The sequence below is a fragment of the Myotis yumanensis genome, unplaced genomic scaffold (genome assembly GCF_028538775.1).
Source record: "Myotis yumanensis isolate MYYU_CA2020_CCGP unplaced genomic scaffold, mMyoYum1.0.hap1 SCAF_14, whole genome shotgun sequence".
NCBI lineage: Eukaryota > Metazoa > Chordata > Mammalia > Chiroptera > Vespertilionidae > Myotis > Myotis yumanensis.
In genome coordinates, this window is record NW_027223765.1 from 13567112 (window position 1) to 13585538 (window position 18427).

At 39.9% G+C, this 18427-nt stretch overlaps 1 protein-coding gene across 1 annotated transcript in view; it reads left to right on the forward strand.

Moving 5' to 3' along the window:
* The window catches only part of GADL1 (glutamate decarboxylase like 1), a 214296-nt gene that overhangs the window by 22286 nt on the left and 173583 nt on the right, over positions 1-18427 (forward strand). The window contains exon 2 of the mRNA XM_070391087.1: positions 10024-10107. The gene's annotated coding sequence lies outside the window, so the exon portion shown is untranslated. The remainder of the gene's footprint in view (positions 1-10023; positions 10108-18427) is intronic.

Here is an 18427-nt window from a genome sequence, read left to right on the forward strand (position 1 = left end):
AAGAAGTCATTTTGGTTTTGAGATTTTTCACACAAACTGTGAGTCAGAAATCCTCAGATTTCATCTATTAGAGTTGTTGGGTTATTACATCTCATTTGGGAGTATTTTCGAGCATGCTCTGGAAAAGGAGATGAGTGTCTCCTCTTCATGGTAATGGGGAGAAAAGAAAGGACCATTTCCACAGAGATTTCATGTGTGTCCAAACAGCAGGTGCCATTGTAGTGCCCAGTAGGTTTCTTATGGATTAGAAGGGTATCTTGGCAGTGGCTCCCTAGATACAGAGACTAACAGACTCTTGGCTGCATATTAGGGGTGTGCTCTCAGGTCAGAAAGTGAGGGAAACAGTTTGAAGAAAGAAAAAGTTCTGAGCAAGGATGTGGCCTCGTCTGGAGTCTAGCTTTGCCTGATCCCATGGAGAACTCTGCAGCACGGTGTGTAGTGTAGACCTGAGTCCATCCTGAGGCAAGGGGGCTGGCCTTTTGTAGCCCCAGTAGGGAGAGAAAGGTACAGTTTCTCATGTGGACTCTTTTGTCTGAGGGCAATTTCTCCAGAGAAGGAGACAGATGGGGACAGGTGTGCGGGCTCAATAAAGGGGATCTGGGTGAGATACCGATAGAGTCCTCTAAGGACAATGCTTTCATGTGAAACCAGCTGTGTGCCTCTTCATGCAGCTTTGACTGAGAATTTATTTGGAAAAGAAGGCTTAACATCTCTAAAGAGGACGCTCATTGTTTCTCAGCCTTGACTAATACATGAATGCTCTCTTAAGAGGGGAACGTTTTCTTAGCCTCCAACATTGGCTTCAGTTGTTTTGATTATAACTCTACTGAAATATATTTAAACCTAAAAGTTTCAATAAACTTCATATGCTTCCATTTCTTAAAAAAGCATGAAATCAAGACAAATTACAAATTAATTTTTTTAAAATATGAGGCTGTTAAAATAAAATGGACAACATAAATTCAATGTGATGGATGATGCTGTGTTGCTGAAACTAAATTGCCATTTCAAAATAAATTATGTGACTGTGCAAAGGCACAGATTGTCTCGCGGTTCACACAGCCTGTTACAGCATGCCTCGTGAAAGACCAGCTTCCCACCACTCTTTTGTAGTAAAACCTCTGCAAAGTCATAATTTGTAGAGATCATGAAGTTCTCTGACCTTTACTTGGCAAGAAGGCATTATTTAGCATTTACATATAGTTGGTCTCTACTTTCTTCATTAATCCACATTAATCAAAGACGTATATGTTGGCACCATAGTCATCATAAACCAATATACAAACACAGGCATTTAAATGCCATGGTCATTCTTATGAGTAAATCATCCATCATGTACATACACAGTTTGATCAAAATGAAAGTATAATATTTTAAACTTGATTTAAAGGACATTTTGGAACACGTAGGGACCCCAGAGAGTGTGTTTACACATCCTTTGATGTGCCACAGAAGCTCATTCCCGTGACACAGGAATGTGTAGGATGAGATCCCCCAGGTGATAGCACTTGGGATACCCAAGAAATCACTGCTCTGACTCCTGCTGGTCGGCACAGGAGGATGGGCATGAGGAAGGTCAGTAAAGGGGAAGGTGAACCATTGACCATCTGAAAGGCCACTGTGCCCCATGTCTAATGACAGCATTTATGATTTAACTCCATGAGTGCCCCTGACTCCCTGGTGGTTCTGCATAGAGAGGCTGCCCCTTGTGCTATGTTGCCTCCTGCTCTGGCCACTGACTGAACACAGTGAAAGCAGCAGGCAAGTACACGGAAAAAGCCTTGCTATTCAAAGTGTAGTCCCTGGACCAGTAGCGTCAACATCACCGGTTAAAAATTACAAAATTTTAGGCCTCAGCCAGACCTACTGAAGCAGAGCTCAAAGTTCAGCAAGACGCTCAGTTGATTCTTGTGTATATTAAAATTTGAGAAATTGTTCTACAGAGATAATGCAAGTAGAGTTTAATTCTAAATGACATCCAGGTGGTCAATGATAGCTTTATTTGTAAGCATAGCATCATTTTGATCACTTTTCTTACCTTAAATTTAAAAGCCCCAAATCCTGATTTTCTAAAGTTTTTTCTTTTCTTTTTTTTATTGCTTTCAGAGAGGAAGGGAGAGGGAGAGAGAGATAGAAACATCAGTGATGAAGGAGAATCATTGATTGGCTGCCTCCTGCATACCCCCCACTAGGGATGGAGCCCACAACCCAGGCATGTGCCCTTGACCAGAATCGAACTCGGGACACTTCAGTCCACAGGCTGACGCTCTATCCACTGAGAAAAACCAGCTGGGGCCTGATTTTATAAAGCTTTTGATTGTTGCTGATTAACAATTACAGCATTTTGATAATAAACTCATATAATACTGGCATTATTACTACCTTTTTTAAAGCATGCTGAGGATTCATAAAATAAAGTCATCAACTAAATGGAAATACATTTCCAACACATCAACATATTATACAACATTTAGAAAATTTTAAATGTATCAAAAATATAAATGCTAAATACACATTAACAGATAAAATTAAGAAACAAATTTTATTGTTCAAAAGCACATTGCATGAGAAAGAAGAAATGATAGTCACAAAGCATTTAAAAAAGTAATTGATTCTTAAAAATTTAAAAAGCTAAATCTGAAAATAGATGCAATGTATATTAATACCATAATTGGAGAATTGAGAGCATATTTTTCATAGATTTTTCTAGCTGCTGAAATGGCTTTTGTGTATTCTCATCAGGGGATATGAGAAAGAAGACTTTCCTTTCAAATACTTTTATAATTGTATCACCTGTTTGAGGGGAACTTTGAATAATTTTCAGGAACAGAGAGGCGGGGGGGAAGGTGGGAGGGAAAGAGAGAGAGAGAGATAGAAAGAGAGATAGTGAGAGTAAGAGAGAGTGAGGGAGGGAGGGGAGAAGAGAGAGGGAGGTGAGAGAGAAGAGAGAGTGCTGTATTTTTTGTTACAAAGAGAGCTTTTCTGGTTTATCTATGTCTTCTTTGGTTTTATCTTGTACGGCTGACACTCCAAGCAGAATTACCTTTTTCCATTTAGAAACTGTCAGATTTACATGCCCCTTGTTGGGAATGCCTTTGAAACTAGAGAAGAATAATTCTTGTCAATGACGCTTGACTTTATCAATGGTCATTTCCTTCTTCTTGAGGATTCTAGGGCTTTAGAAAAATGTCTTCTAAACAATAAAAACAACAAAAACGCTCTGTTCAAGAAAAAATTTTAATGCAGCAGAGAACTCTTTTATATGCATGCAGTCAACATGCATATAATTTTCAGGTCTATTTAAATTCTAAAACAATGATGTCAATCAATAAAAATGTCTGCACCAAACTGAGCACCAAAATACCAGAACCAGGAGAGTAGTTCAGAAGGACTAGAATGACTAGCTATACTGACAGATCAGGCACAGGTCTTTGTCCACAGGTTTATGGAACTAGAAGACCAGGAGATCATTTAAAAATGACATTATGGCTGGCATGGCTTAGTGGTTGTGCATCGACTTAAGAACCAGGAGGTCACAGTTCTCGGTCAGGGCACATGCCCAGGTTGTGGGCTTGATCCCCAGTGTGGGGCGTGTAGGAGGCAGCCGATCAATGATTCGTCATTGATGTTTCTATCTCTCTCTCCCTCTCCCTTCCTCTCTGAAATAAATAAAATATATTTTTAAAAAATTACATTAGGGAAATGGTCTTTCTCCCAGCTTTTACTATGCACGGATTTTCCATTCATTCACACTGAATTACAATAACATTCCTGAGACAGATTACTCTAATTTTGAATTCAAGCTTAAGATGCCTAAAGCAGTGACATATGCCTGTGCTAAGAAAAGTCATTGATCTTCAGTCCAAATTGCATTGATTCATATTTTAATAAATCTCAACAAGACTAGTACATACAGAAACCAAACAAATGTTGTGTGTGTGTTTTTAACATCAGTCATCTTCACAAAAGCTTACATTTGTGTTCCTTTTATGCAATCTTGAGGATAATTTGGTATTTAGTGGAATTAATGGTTTATTAGAAATAAAATCTTATCCCATTTACCTGTAGGAAATATAGGGGCTTACATTGTAATGGTATGACTCATAGCCTTCTTCTGGGATCAAATTTAGCCACAGGTTGAAGGTCTTGTGAAGGTCACCTGTGTAATGGAGTGCGATATAAAGCTCTATTTTTCTCTTCCTAAAGTTATAGTGAAAGCCCTTGGAGTGATTAAGAGAAGTCTGTGCATTCTGGAGTTTTTTCTCCCAGGCTCTGCTGGTCTTTCTGTGTCCCACATGGGGTGGTTGGAAGCAGAATAGCCAAAGGCATCCATTCGAGGTCACGTGGCCTGGTTTTGAATTCCATATCTGCCACTTACTGTCTGCGTGGCTTTGGGCAAGGTTGTGAAGCCGCTGTGCCTCCATTTGCTCATCTGTAAAATGAGGAAGGTCACAGTAGGATTTCCCTCCAGGGGCTGTGGCGTGGGTGAAGTGAGTGTGTACAGAGCACTTAACACTGTACAAACTACGTTTTCACTGCTGTACAGGTGTTTGCCCTTATTCTCACAAATGTCGTAGCCAGGCGATGTGACTGTGCCTTTCTGTTCTCTTCCTTCTGCCCCTGGAAGAACAGGACAAAAGCAAAATTTTTCATCCATATCTTTAGGAGCGATGTGGTGTGGCAGGAAGGACAACAATGCTGGAATCACACAGACCTAGGTTCAGATCCCTTCTCTTACTAGCTGCTTAAACTGGGGTATATTTTTTTTTTTTTTTTTTTTTTTTTTTTTATATATTTTATTGATTTTTTACAGAGAGGAAGGGAGAGAGATAGAGAGTTAGAAACATCGATGAGAGAGAAACATCGATCAGCTGCCTCCTGCACATCTCCCACTGGGGATGTGCCCGCAACCCAGGTACATGCCCTTGACCGGAATCGAACCCGGGACCCCTCAGTCCGCAGGCCGACGCTCTATCCACTGAGCCAAACCGGTTTCGGCAAACTGGGGTATATTACTTATGCTCTCTCAGCTTCAGTTTCCTCATTTGGATTTCATGGGTAGTAAATGAATTAAAATACTTCAAGTATGTAGTACTCACCTGGCTAGCTGGTCAAAATTGATAATAAATGTCAATGTCCCCTCCGTTTCTATCATCACCCACATATTGCATAGCTCTTCTGTTTTGGTTTTTGCTTCTGCAAATAACCTTATGTCGCTCTCCAATTTCCTTTGCTCTTCAAATTTATCCTTCATTCAGCTCTTTAAATCCCTCTTTTCTCTGGGAAGGCATGTATATCAATTCAACTAGAGAATTAGATAGGATAGAAGTTAGATATTCTAGTAGCGATCCCTTAATCCGTGTGTGTGTGTGTGTGTGTGTGTGTGTGTGTGTGTGTGTGTGTGAGAGAGAGAGAGAGAGAGAGAGAGAGAGAGAGAGGTGTGCTGTGTGTGATATGTAAGTATATATTTCAACTGTCTGTGCATTCAACCAAAATTCACTGAAGTCTCACTATTACATTGAAACAGTGCTGGGTTCTGGGACTGAAAAACATAAATTAGGCCTGGTCCCTGCCCTGGTAGAATTTATATATTCTAGTAGGGGACACAGACACATAAATAGGTAGTTAGAAAGCAGTGCAATGAGTAGGAAGGGTGTGAAGGCAGCATTAGAGAGGGACAGTTCATTCATCTGTCTGAGGAGCTGGTCGAGTCTTTACAAGAAATGGGGCTTCCTGACACCTTGCAGGATAGCAGCCCCATGGGAAAGGGGAGGAAGAACAGGGAGATGGTTATTTTGGGCAGAGGGGTCAGCCCGAGTAAAGCACAGAGGAGAAAACAGCTAAGTGGCAGCCTGGTAACCACAGGCCAGAGATGAGAGATGGAAGACTTGAGCTTGTACAGAGACCAGGAAGAGCTTAGGGGGACGGGAACTAAAAATATTCCTAGGATACCAGAACATTGGATTTTCATCAGAATGATATGGGTGGATTTGAATTTTAGAATTCTCTGAGGCTTGAGGGGGTAAGACTGAAGCCCAAAGATAACTCAGAGGGCTAGGAGAATAGGTGAATCAGGAGCTGATGAGTAAGTCAAGAGCTGATGGGTGAGTCAAGAGCTGATGGGTGAGTCAAGAGCTGATGAAAACCTTGACCAGAGCAGTGGTAGAAAGGATAGAAAAGAGGGGAGTGTTAGGGTTCTCCAGAGAGACAGAAACAATAGATGTGTATCATATTCAGTCATGTGCCACTCAACCACGGGATACGTTCTGGGAAATGCATCTTTAGATGACTTCATCCTTGTGAAACCTCACAGAGTGCACTTACACAAAATACTACAGACCTAGCTCCTAGGCTACAAACCTGCACAGCATGTTACTGTACTGAATACTGTGGGCAATTGTAAAGCATGATAAGTATACGTGTACTTAAATGTAGCAAAGTTACAGTAAAAATACAGTGTAAAAAATAACAGATGGTACCTGTATAGGGCACTTAACCATGAATGGAGCTTGCAGGACAGAAAGGTGCTCTGGGTGAGTCAGTGAGTGAGGGTGAGTGAATGAGAAGACCTGGAACATCACTGTATATTACCATGCACTTTAGAAATATTGTGCACTTAGGTTACATCCTTCCTCCTATATAATAAAAGGGTTATATGCAAATTGTCCCCTTGACTGGGAGTTTGACCAGAGTTCCACCAGGGGGCAGGGCCAGCCTGCTAACTGCCCGGGGCCCCTCCCATCTCTCCCCCTTCCCACCAGCCGGCCCTGGCCTGATTGCCCAATTGGGGCAGGCCGGCCAGACCCCACCCATGCACGAATTCATGCACCAGGCCTTTAGTAACTTTATAAAACAACATGAGAGTAAATCAAACACAAGAAGAAATGATGCAGTTAAGAGACACAGTAAACACAACATATGTGAGGCATACTGTTTTATGGGAAACCTTTTTTTTATGAGCACACTCTAAAATAATGAAAAAAGTATAGCATAGTAAATACATAAACCAGTAACGTCATATATTATTACCAAGTATTATGAACTGTACATAATTGTGTTTGCTATGCTTTTATATGACTGGCAGCGCAGTAGCTTTGTTTACACCAGCCCTACCACAACCACATGACGAATGCTTTTTGCTGTGACTTTATGATACCTACGATCTTAAGATGGTGAAGACGGGTATAATGTTAGGGCAGCTATGATGTCACTAGCCATTAGGAATTTTTCAGCTCCATTAAAATTGTATGGGACCTCCGTCACTGACTGGACCTGGGACCCAGTAAAACAAGCATTTTATTCTATCTCATAAACTTTGAGCAATTATAATTCCAAGACTAAGATCAGTGTTTTCTAACGGGAGAGCTAACACTGAGAACATTCAAAGACCTCTCTCTGTGGTCTCATAAGATGATGAGAAGGTTGGGATTCAGTTCACATGAGGGTGTACATTTACTTTGAGTATCGTTATGAAATCACACTGCAAGCCATTTATATGTGTACTGGAGTGGTATAAAGGATATGGAGTGGAGCCAAGAGACCCATTGTAGTTTCATATCCTCTTCTAGTCAGATACTAAAATATGTCAAATCCCTACATTTCCCTGGCTTTGATGCCTTCATTTATGCAGTGATAAGGTTGGCTTAGGTCAGGGGTCAGAAATACAGGCGACATAAATGTTAAAGTGTACGTTATCTACATCCCATTATTTTCTTCACACTCACAAAACCAGTGTGTTAAAATTTCAGTCTCTTTTACAGATCATTAAGCTTTCCCTCGGCATCCTTTCCACATACTAGTCATCGTTTTCTCGTGGTTTGTTTTCCTAACGGCAGCTTAAGTTGTATTCTTTTGTTACAGACACGCTTTATTGGCATATTAAACCCAGCAATCTTATTTTTGTTTTAGAAAAGTATGTCTGGCTCACATTTTTTCCTTGGAACATGTGTTTCTGTATTTCCTTTTTCCATTCTCGAAAGACTTGGGTATGAAGATAAATCTTCCTTTTAAATTCTACTAAAAGCAACAGTGTTAATGGACTACTATCTGCTAGTGGACACTCAGCCCCAGGATGGGGAGTAATAGAGGGTTGTGGGGACTGGAAAATGGAGAGTATGCACTTTCTGCACCACTTGATGGTTGGTGTCTGAGACTATGAGTCTAGTACATATGTGTTTTCTGAAGTTTTGTTTTTTTTTTCAAGAAAAATTATTTTTTTCCAAGAACACTTGATTATTTTATATGGAATTCTCCTGAATTTTGTATGTTGGCAACTAAATTTAAATCTGAAGAAAAATCAGTAGTAGCAATGCTTAACCATCAATGGTTCAGGCCAAGCAAGATTAGGTGCCCCAAAGGTTTGAGACTTTTGGGTCAAATGATCTTAAAGTCCCCTTTCCTCTAGAACTTCACTTTTAAACAAGTATTTATGTACCCCTTACTATGGTCTGGGCTTACTTTAAAGCACTTTGACATGCCCAAACTCATTTAATCTTTATGTCAATGTTATGAAGCAGGTACTGTTGTTATCTTCATTTTACAGATGAGAAACTGAGGCACAGAGTAGCTCAGTGACTTGTTTATGTCACAGAGCAAATAAGTGTGAGAGCCAGAATTCCAACACTGGCTCTCTGGCATCATAGCCCAGAAACCTCCTTCTTTATTCATGTAAACTTGTATTTCTTATCTTTAAAAAATGTCTTATTAACAAACGTTACTTTATGAAATTTATTATTGACTACAAGCATATTTATTTGGATTTGTCAAACATTAAGAATTTAGAATATTTTTATTTTGTATGTGGGCAAAAGATGAGCTTCTTAGGTCATGGAATATTTGTATGGGTCAGATCCACGCTGCCTGCTCTAGTGAGATTAAAGAGAATGAGATGCTGGTTAAGCTGAGTCTCTTCCCATTAGATCTCATGTGTAAGTAAGTGGTTGCCCTTTGATTGGCTACTGATGATCCTTAGAGGAAGTTTTGCTTTTCTGGCTGCCTGGGTACCCAGAGAAGGTTCATACAAATGGAAATTCGGCCATATTTTTAAGCAATCTGTCAGAGCAGAGAGATTTCCAGAGCTTTCTGGTTAAAGAGGTTTTTGAATGTGTGTATGAGCAATATATGGGCTGACTTTTTATTTCAGCAAATATAAAGATGTATTATCCCTTGAGGTTTGTTATTAACCTCAGTTTCACCTCCGTTAATATTTACTCCGCAGGTCAATAAATCTTGATAATTCACTTCAACAGAAGCCAATATCTTCGTATTATGAGTTATTAATCTTGGCCAAACTGAAAAATTGTGTGAATATTTTTCTTTAGAGAAAATGAGGACTCCTTTTTCTTCAGGCTCTCTTCAAAGGGAAAGTTAATTTTTATGTGCATCCTCAAGCTGCCTTTTCAGATTTAGTGTTTGGAGTTGAGGGTATGAGTCTTTAATACCAATTTTGGAAGGCTCTCTGTCCCATTGAAAGACCTGAAGGAAGGCAGGCGTTTAAAAAATCTCATTTTAAACCCTCCTGTGAAATACAGTCCTGCCTCAGTTTGTGGAGTGGTATATGCAGACTCTCTTGGATACCAAAATCTGTAATGCTCAAGTCCCTTATATAAAATTGCATAGTATTTTCATTAAAACTATGCACTTCCCTCCCTTACACTTAAATAATCCTTAGATTACTTATATATGCAATGCAATGGAAATGCTATGTAAGGAGTTGTTATACTATATTGCTTAGGAAATACTGACAAGGAAAACAGTCTATACATGTTCAGTACAGATGCAGCCATCCTAGGCCTAACCTGTATAGTACACATCAATGTAACAAAATAATACACACACACACACACACACACACACACATATCCCACAGTCGGTTGAATTCATGGGTGCAGAAGCTGGATATGGAGGGCCAACTGATTTCAGGGGGAACTAAGAAAGCTATAGCCAAGTGTTACTGTTGCCCATCTTTGTGTTATTTACTGATGTTGCTAGACTTGAGTCACAACAAATGTAATGCATTTCTAGATCCTGGCTGCAAATGCTGCATAGTGGAGAACAGCTGCACCTGGCCCATCTCGGGATGAAAACAACAAGTGGGAAAACACATAGGTGAGTGCATTTGCTTTCCAGCAGCCTAGATGTTGGGATTGAAATGTGCAATAGAAGCAATGAGTTTTGCTGTCTCAAAGGAGTGCTTCTAGTCCAGTAATCTGTAGAATCATGCCTATGATGACACAGAAATTCAAGACAAAAGGAAATGAAACATTCATGGAAGAAGGTAGGGGCCATCTTACCTGGGGCTGGTGATTGCTGCTCAGGGGGGGAGAGGGGGGAAAAATGTAGCATTTGGAAATAGCTGTGTGGAGAGAGGGGAAAGAGTCTTTCCAAAAGTTGATAAAGGGAAAATTTTTAAAATACTTTTCGAGATGTTTGAAAGGGTTGGGGGGCAAGGGAGAAAGAGGGCAGTTGCTAAATGTGTTGGGGAACTCTAGGCAGGCAGACAGAGCCCCCAGAACCCCGCTTCTCAAGGTGTAGTCCCAGGAACTGATGAGAATGCAGATTATCAGCCCCACCTCAGAGCTATTGAATCAGAAACTCTAGGGGTGGGCCCAGCATCTGTGGTTGAACCAGCTCTCAGGTGACCGTGGAACACACTCCAGTTTGAGTACCACTGTGCTAGGGTACAGATTTTCAGCCTCATCTGTACATTGCAATTCCTTGGTAGTTTCAAAAATAATGATGTCTGGGTTTTACCTCCAGAGGTTCTGATTTAATTGGTCTGGGGTATGGCTTGGACATTAGGATGCTTTACAACTTCCTAGATGATTTTAATGGACGGCCGGGGCTGAGAATTACTGTAGGGCAAGTTCCCATCCTCAATTACTTTTCCAGTTCTAATTCTCTCTCTTTCATATCAAATATTTTATAATGCTTCCTTTACTAACCTGAAATGAAATTTATATGAGTAGTATTACTTATGCATATATTTTTAACTGAACTATAAAGGAGAAATAACAGAAAAAAGTAATTTATGATTTTATGCATTTCAAACATTTTATATTGTGGGGCTGACCACACTGCCAGTGACGCAGGCAGATGCTTGAGTTATTATCAATGTGACATTTGCAAATGCAGATTGATCCAGTGTGTTGAATGGCAACTCAAAACTCATGAACAAAATAAATCCAGAGACATAGAAGCATGGACCAGACTGAAGAATTTCAGAGGGAAGGTGGGGGTGGGGGTGAGGGAGAAAGATTAATCAGGGAATTTATAGGCATATATGCATAACCCATGGACACAGACAATAATGTGGTGAAGGCCTGGGAGGGGCAAGTGCAGGGTGGCGGAGGGTCAATGGGGAAACAACAAAGAGGATCTATAATACTTATGACAATAATGATTTTTAAAAAGTCATGGATGGCATTACTGTGGGTGACATCATTTTCTGGAAAGAACAGATCTCGGTAAAGTTTCTAACAAAATAATGAACAATTTTTCATTTCTCTGAGCCCTGGTCCAAAGCATGTGCTTAAAAGGACAGAGACTTATTATAGTGGGTGCCATGGTACCCCACTAAGATCCCCCTTCAGGAAAGAAGCACTTATTTCTCCAGTTGCTGGGTGTGCTGATGACGGATGACCCTCAGCTGCCAGGCCTCTTTGGGACTTGTCCTCAGCTGCAGAGAACTGCCTTGCCCAAGATCGTGCCCCATTTCTAGGCACAGGCCTCATTCAGTGGCTGGTCAGTGCTGGGTTATAACCGAGGCTGTTCTCCTGCCTGAATTCAGGACAACTCTGAAGGCCACCTCAGCTCTAGATCTCCCTGTCGGATTGGCTGAGTCCTTTGCTACAACTGCATTGCAGCTCAGCTTCTCTCCCTGTCCCTCGGGGGTGTTGATTCTGAGAATTCTCTGCAATGGACCTCCTACTGCAGGTACCCCTCTCAGAGCCCACTACCAGGGAACCGATCTGTAACGCTGTCTTTTTGGGGATACCTGAGTCCTTTACTAGTCAGTTGGGTTAAAGTTATCTAAAAAGATTCTTGTTTAGCATTTTATTCCACCCAGAGAGTAGCTTCATTGAGATAGGGACCAAGCCAACACTGCATTTGGTGGAGTGAATCTAGGAGCAAGAAGCAGGGTGGTAGGTTAGGCTTGGGTAGCGGAGGGATGGGGCAGGTGCTGGCATTGGAAGTGCTCAGAACAAGACCCTGGGAACTGGTCTGGTAGAGACAGCACTAAACTCAGGCAGGGCATCCTCAAGCAAAAATGTAAACTAGGCAGCATTTGTTTTACTTTTCTGCAGTGCCCTTTTCTCTCCACGGAGTCTGTAGCTATTAGAACCTACTCTCTGGAAAAGATCTGATAAGCTATTTACCCCTTAGTGTGAATCTAAGTCAATAGCGGTGTTGTTTCTCTTCCTGAGATATTTTTGCATTTTAAGTATGTGTAAAGAATAAAAATTGTGGGCCTATGTTAAAAGGAATTTCAAGAAACTATTCCTAGGTAGAGAGAATTAGGGGCAGGGAAGAGGGAGTCTTGCCTCTCAAAATCAGTTCTCACGGGGGAGTTGTTTAGGGTCACAGAAAGATACGAATAGGGCACCCTAGCAGGAATGTCTAATGAGTACTTTGGGGATGGGTCACCCATACATTTTATTTCCCCATCCTCTGGGAATTTCTTTTAAAAAATATATTTTATTGATTCTTCACAGAGAGGAAGAGAGAGAGATAGAGAGTTAGAAACATCGATCAGCTGCCTCCTACACATCTCCCACTGGGGATGTGCCCGCAACCCAGGTACATGCCCTTGACCGGAATCGAACCCGGGACCCTTCAGTCCGCAGGCCGACGCTCTATCCACTGAGCCACACCGGCTTTGGCGGGAATTTGATGTATAGAGTTACCAAGCAAAGTCTTATAGTTTTGGTTTTAAAGAGAATAAACTTGGAAATCTTCTGGAAGTCTGGGACACATTCTTAGAATGAGTTTGGTTCTTGAGAAGATACTATACAAATGCAAGAAAACACTTGTAAACTTTATTTATTTATAAAGTCTTTACCAGAAAACATCCAGTTTTGGTCTAGTTATTTTGTATCTGTGGTCTTTAATTTTTTTTTCATGAAAAGAGGTTGTTGTTCAAATTATTCTTATGAGATTCTTTCTTGCCCTCACCTTTAATCATCTTAATGAAATAGGAAAAATGAAAGAGTGAAAGCAATGAGAACAACATTAAGAAGTCTCTGTAAAGGATTCTGTCCTTTTTGGAGTCCATTCATTCATTCACTCATTCTAGAAAACACTGACCCTCCGTCTATGCTAGGTCCTGGCCTAGGTTCAGGAGCAGAATAAAGAGGGCTGGTTTATGCCCTTGAGGATTTCCAGTCTAGCAACATACTTCTCAGCTCCTCAATGCTGATCCTCAAAGCAAGACTTTATTTACTGTTCATATTAGTTATGTCCTTGGCCATAAATTAACCATGACTTTTTGTCTAAAGTGCAGTGTGTGTGAAAGCCCTCTGCATGCTGTTGGCCGTGGTGTTGTTTGCATAACGTATTGACTGTGCATGTTCAAACAACACCTTGGCGGATCATTAATACCAGGTACAGTTACTGAAAAGAAGCCCCTGAGAATTTCTTCTCTTTGTAACCTGAATTGGTAATTTTTGAGCTTCTCCTGAAAGCAAATGGCTGCTTTTCTTTTTACTTCTCCTTTTAAGTTGTTTCAGCTATTCAAATAATGAGAAGTGATTCGGCTAAGCTTTCTGAACCATAAATGCAATATTTTCTAATGAAATGATGTAAAATCTAAGGGAAAAAAATCCCAACAGGAAACCATGATTTGCTGACACAGAATGTTCTTTGTCAGTAAAAAAATTTAATAGGGTTGTTATTAAATGTAATAGTTCAATGACAGGTGCAAGATGTATGGTTAATGCGGTTATACACAGCAATATTTTCTTGCTGGGTTCTAGGCCTTAGTTTCCTCATCCATAAAATGAGTTTGATGGCAGTTTAAAAAAGAAAAGGAAATTGGTACTCTATGTCAGGACCAGGGCTTTGGGGCTGCTAGCAAAATTTTTTTCTTCATCTGCATGCTGATTTTACAGATCTGTTCGGTCTATAAAAATGGTTTGAGCTGTACCTATATAGTATTTATATGCACTTATCTGCATTATAGTTAATAAAGATTTAAAAAGTGAACACCCCAAATAAGACAGTTTGAAGAACAAGTTACCCTATCAGATATCAAGGCATAAAACTGCAATAAATAAGACTGTGGTGGTGAGGAACAGAAGGATAATAAATCAGAATAGAATCTGCACCCACACTCACACTCACACACACTCACACACACATGCACGCGTGTGTGTATAAGTTTGCTAAGTGATGAGAAAACATTACAAATCAGTGCAGAAAGCATGGGCTATTCAGTAAATGTCTGTTGGGAGAACTGGTTTTCCATTTAAAAAATATAAAATTAGTTCCTGACTTCACATCATTCACAAAACCAATTTAAGACAAATTAAAAGCTATGTATGAAAAGAAATATGTTTAGAGAATATATAGCCTTGGAGCTTTGGAAGGTATTCTCAAATAAAATTCTAAAACACACACACACAAAAACAGTTTAATTATAGCATGTTAAAATTAAGATACTCCGTTTACTAAACAAAACGCTGAACGAGGAACACAGAATGGGAGAAAATATTTGCAAAAGATATAACAGGGAAAAGATTAATGCGTACATTTTAAAAGTAATCATTTGAATCAATGAGAAAAACGACCAATAAGTGAACAAGATATATACAGAGGAGCAATACCAGATATGAAAAGATGTTCCACCCACAGTTATGGATAAAAGCACATTTAAACAAGGTACAATTTCATAACCTTCAAATTGCTGACATATAAAAAGTCTGAAAATGCCAACTGTTGGGAAGAATGTATAGAATGAGATGCGGCATGCTGCTGCTGGGAGCGTAAACAGGTTCAACCACCTTGAAGAGCAATTTGATAGTGTCTAATAATTTTGAGCAATTTCACTTCTGTGGTGTAGCCAGGCTTTAAAACATGCGGCTCATGGACCAGAGCATCTCTACCACCTGGGAGCTTGTTAAACCAGTTGAACCTCAGGTCTTCCCAGAGTCCCCCCGATTGTACATTTTAACAAGAGCCTCCGGTGAATCATAGGCACATGAAAGGTTATAGATGCCCGATCTGGAGGATTTCTCACACAAGTGCACAGGGAAAACATAAGATTCTTTACTGATGCATTGCCTGGTTGAGAGAAAAAAGAATAATAACCTAAATTTATAATATTTCAGGAGATGTTAACATAGGAAAAATTAATGGATGTATGTTCCTTTAATGAAATACTATAAAGCAGAGTTTGACCACTATGACCTGTGGGCCATATCTGGCCCACCATCTGTTTTTGCAGATAAAGTTTTATTGGAGCACAGCCACATCCAATCATTTTTATAATATCCATGGTTGCTTCTACACAATAAGAGCCGAGGGTAACAGTTGTGACAGAGACTAGAGTATTTGGCCCTTTACTGTCTAGTCCAGGGATGGGTAACGTCTAGCCTGAGGGCTGTATAAGGCCCGTGAAATCATTTGTTCTGGCCCTGCTAAGGCATTAGGGGTGAGTTAATTAAATGTTTGACCAAATATGGCAGGTTAATTTTTTAGTTGATGATTTTGTATGGCCAACCAATAATGTTATAAATATCCAAATGGCCCTTGGCAGAAAAAAGGTTCCCCACCCCTGGATTGTAGTCCTTTCCAGAAAATTTTAACATGCTATAATAACATGCTCTTGTTGTGTAGAAGCAGCCATGGATATTATAAAAATGAATGGATGTAGCTGTGCTCCAATAAAACTTTATTTGTAAGATCTTGTTTTACAGAACTAAAGCTATATGAACCAGGGTGAATATATCACAAAAACTTAATGTTGAGAAAAAGATTAAGATATACGTTATTATGCTTTTCCTATGGCATTTGAGAGCATGTCACAGCAAAGAAATACATATGTAAAGACAAAACACAATATTGTTTCTAAATGTGTGTATTTTCAAATAAGAATAATGTGTGTGTATATAGTAAAAGTATAAAAGCTTATGGGAAAGTTGTACATTATAGTCATCAGAAAGAGGAGAGTGAGACTATGGAGGTGAATATAAGGGAGTTCTACTTTTTCCTTAAAAAAGTTACCTGTTTGACATATTACTAAGTATACGTATTTGTGAAAACTCTATTGTGGGTCCACATACCTTACTTACGGTACTGCCTCTACTATATTTGAAATAGTTCATAATTTGAATATTATATTAAAAATTGCCTTTGCTATTCAGAACAATTTGGTTTTCTTGCCTTAATTTTCATTATCTGGTCTTTTTCTTATGCCAGAGAGTCAGACTTTGATGCCTATTGTAATGCTAGCTTAGTGATCTGGTTATAAAATCTAAGCTAGTGACAGCTACTGTTTATTGAACATTTACTGTGTGCCTGGCACTATGCTAAGTAATTTTTGTTTCTATACTAATTTAACCCTCCTATAAAGATGGTAGCATCCCAGATTTTACAAATAAGGAAACTATGTCTTCATGACTTGTTCAGTTACCAAGTAAGCTATGTGACTTGCTGAAGTCCTGCTTCAACTGTTCTAAAATAATAGAAGCTGCAGAAAAAAAAAACCCCACCCCAAACAAACAAAAACCCACACAAACAAAAACAAAAAAAACAAAAACCCCAACAGACTAGTTTGGGTTATTCCAGCAACTGTAAGCCAACTTTAATGCATTCAATGTCCCCACTCATACTGTATGGCCTTTGTTACTATCAGCTTAAAAAATAAAAGTGGAAAGAAATCAACCTTTTCTTCTACAGTTCATGAAGATCTGGCTTGGCTTTAAGACATAGAAGAGAGCTTAGGTAGTAGAAGTAGGAATATAAGGCCAGGTTCAGAGTTTGGACAAACAGAAATGCTTAGCACTCTTGTGCTACTGTTCTCGAAACTGGGAGGGTCTGTAAGGTGCAGTGTTTTGGTTGGTTTGATAAGCTACCACTTAATCTTTAGCCAACAAATATGTGTTGGCCACTGTTCTAGGCTTGGCATGCAGCAATGAACAAGAGACACAGATCCCCCTGCTCACATGGAGTGGGGATTTCAGTGGGGAGAGAAATAAACATAGCAAATAAGTAAAGGTTTTAAACACTGAAGATAAAAAAAGAAGTAGAATAGCATTACTCCCATTGTTATTCTACTTAATTATAGAAGTAGAGAGAAGTAGAGGAGGAATCTTGGTGGGTTATTTTGGGACCACCTATTCCTAAAAGAAGAGCTGCTTTGCTATCAAAGAACTGTCTTGATGTTGGATCATGTAAGGGGAAATTAGAATTATTGGGCATCCACAGTTTCTATGACAGATGCATTACTGGAAGCATCTGGTAATTCAAAACTCATGTCATTCAAGACTCATCCTGGCCAAGAATGACAGGTATTTTGGTTTACCAGCTGAAGTGGTGGCTCCAAATGGCGATAGTGTAAACACAATTTACAACTCATGTTGTCGCCATCTGTATGGAAGGAACTCTCCTGTTTCTCCTTTACACGTACACTACTACCACACTCACACATTTCTCACACCAGCTGTGTGGGTTTTTCCTGCAGCACCAGCTGGGTGTCTTATAATTCAATTCAATTCTGACAATAATTAGAGTTAGTTCAGGCCACACAGGTTAATGGCTGAGTTTCACAAGACTGCCCTCCCCACCTGAGATGCCAGTTGCGTGTCCCAGGTTCTCACCTGTGCTTCTGACAGACTGGCTCTAAATTTAAGGTTCCTGTGTCGCCCTCCTCAGATTCTAGCACTTGCTAGAACAGCTCACAGAATTCAAGAGAACATATACTTACATTTATTGGTTTATTATATAATATGGAATATGATAAAGGATATAGATGATCAGCCAGATGAAGAGACTCATAGGGCAAGTTCTAGAAGGGTCCTGAGCACAGGAGTTTCTATCTCCAGGTGAACCAGCCTCCAGGCACACGGATGTGTTCAACCAACCCAGAAGCTCGCCAAGCCTCATACTTGTGGAATTTTTATGGAGGGTTCATCAGTCAGATCAATCATTAATTCGGTCTCTAGGCCTCTCCCCTTCTGGGAGGATGAGGGGCAGGACTAAAAGTTCCAATCTTCTCTTTATGACTTGGTTCTTCTGCTACAGGACATCAGGATAGGTGACCAGCCCCTATCCTGTAGTTATGTAGGAACCACCAAGATTTGCCTCATTAGAACAAAAGACTCCCTTATCACCCAGGAAACTCCGAAGGATTTAAGAGCTCTGTGTTAGGAAGTTGAATCAAAGACCAAATAATAGAGCAAAAGATGCGCCTAGTGCTCTTATAGCTTGG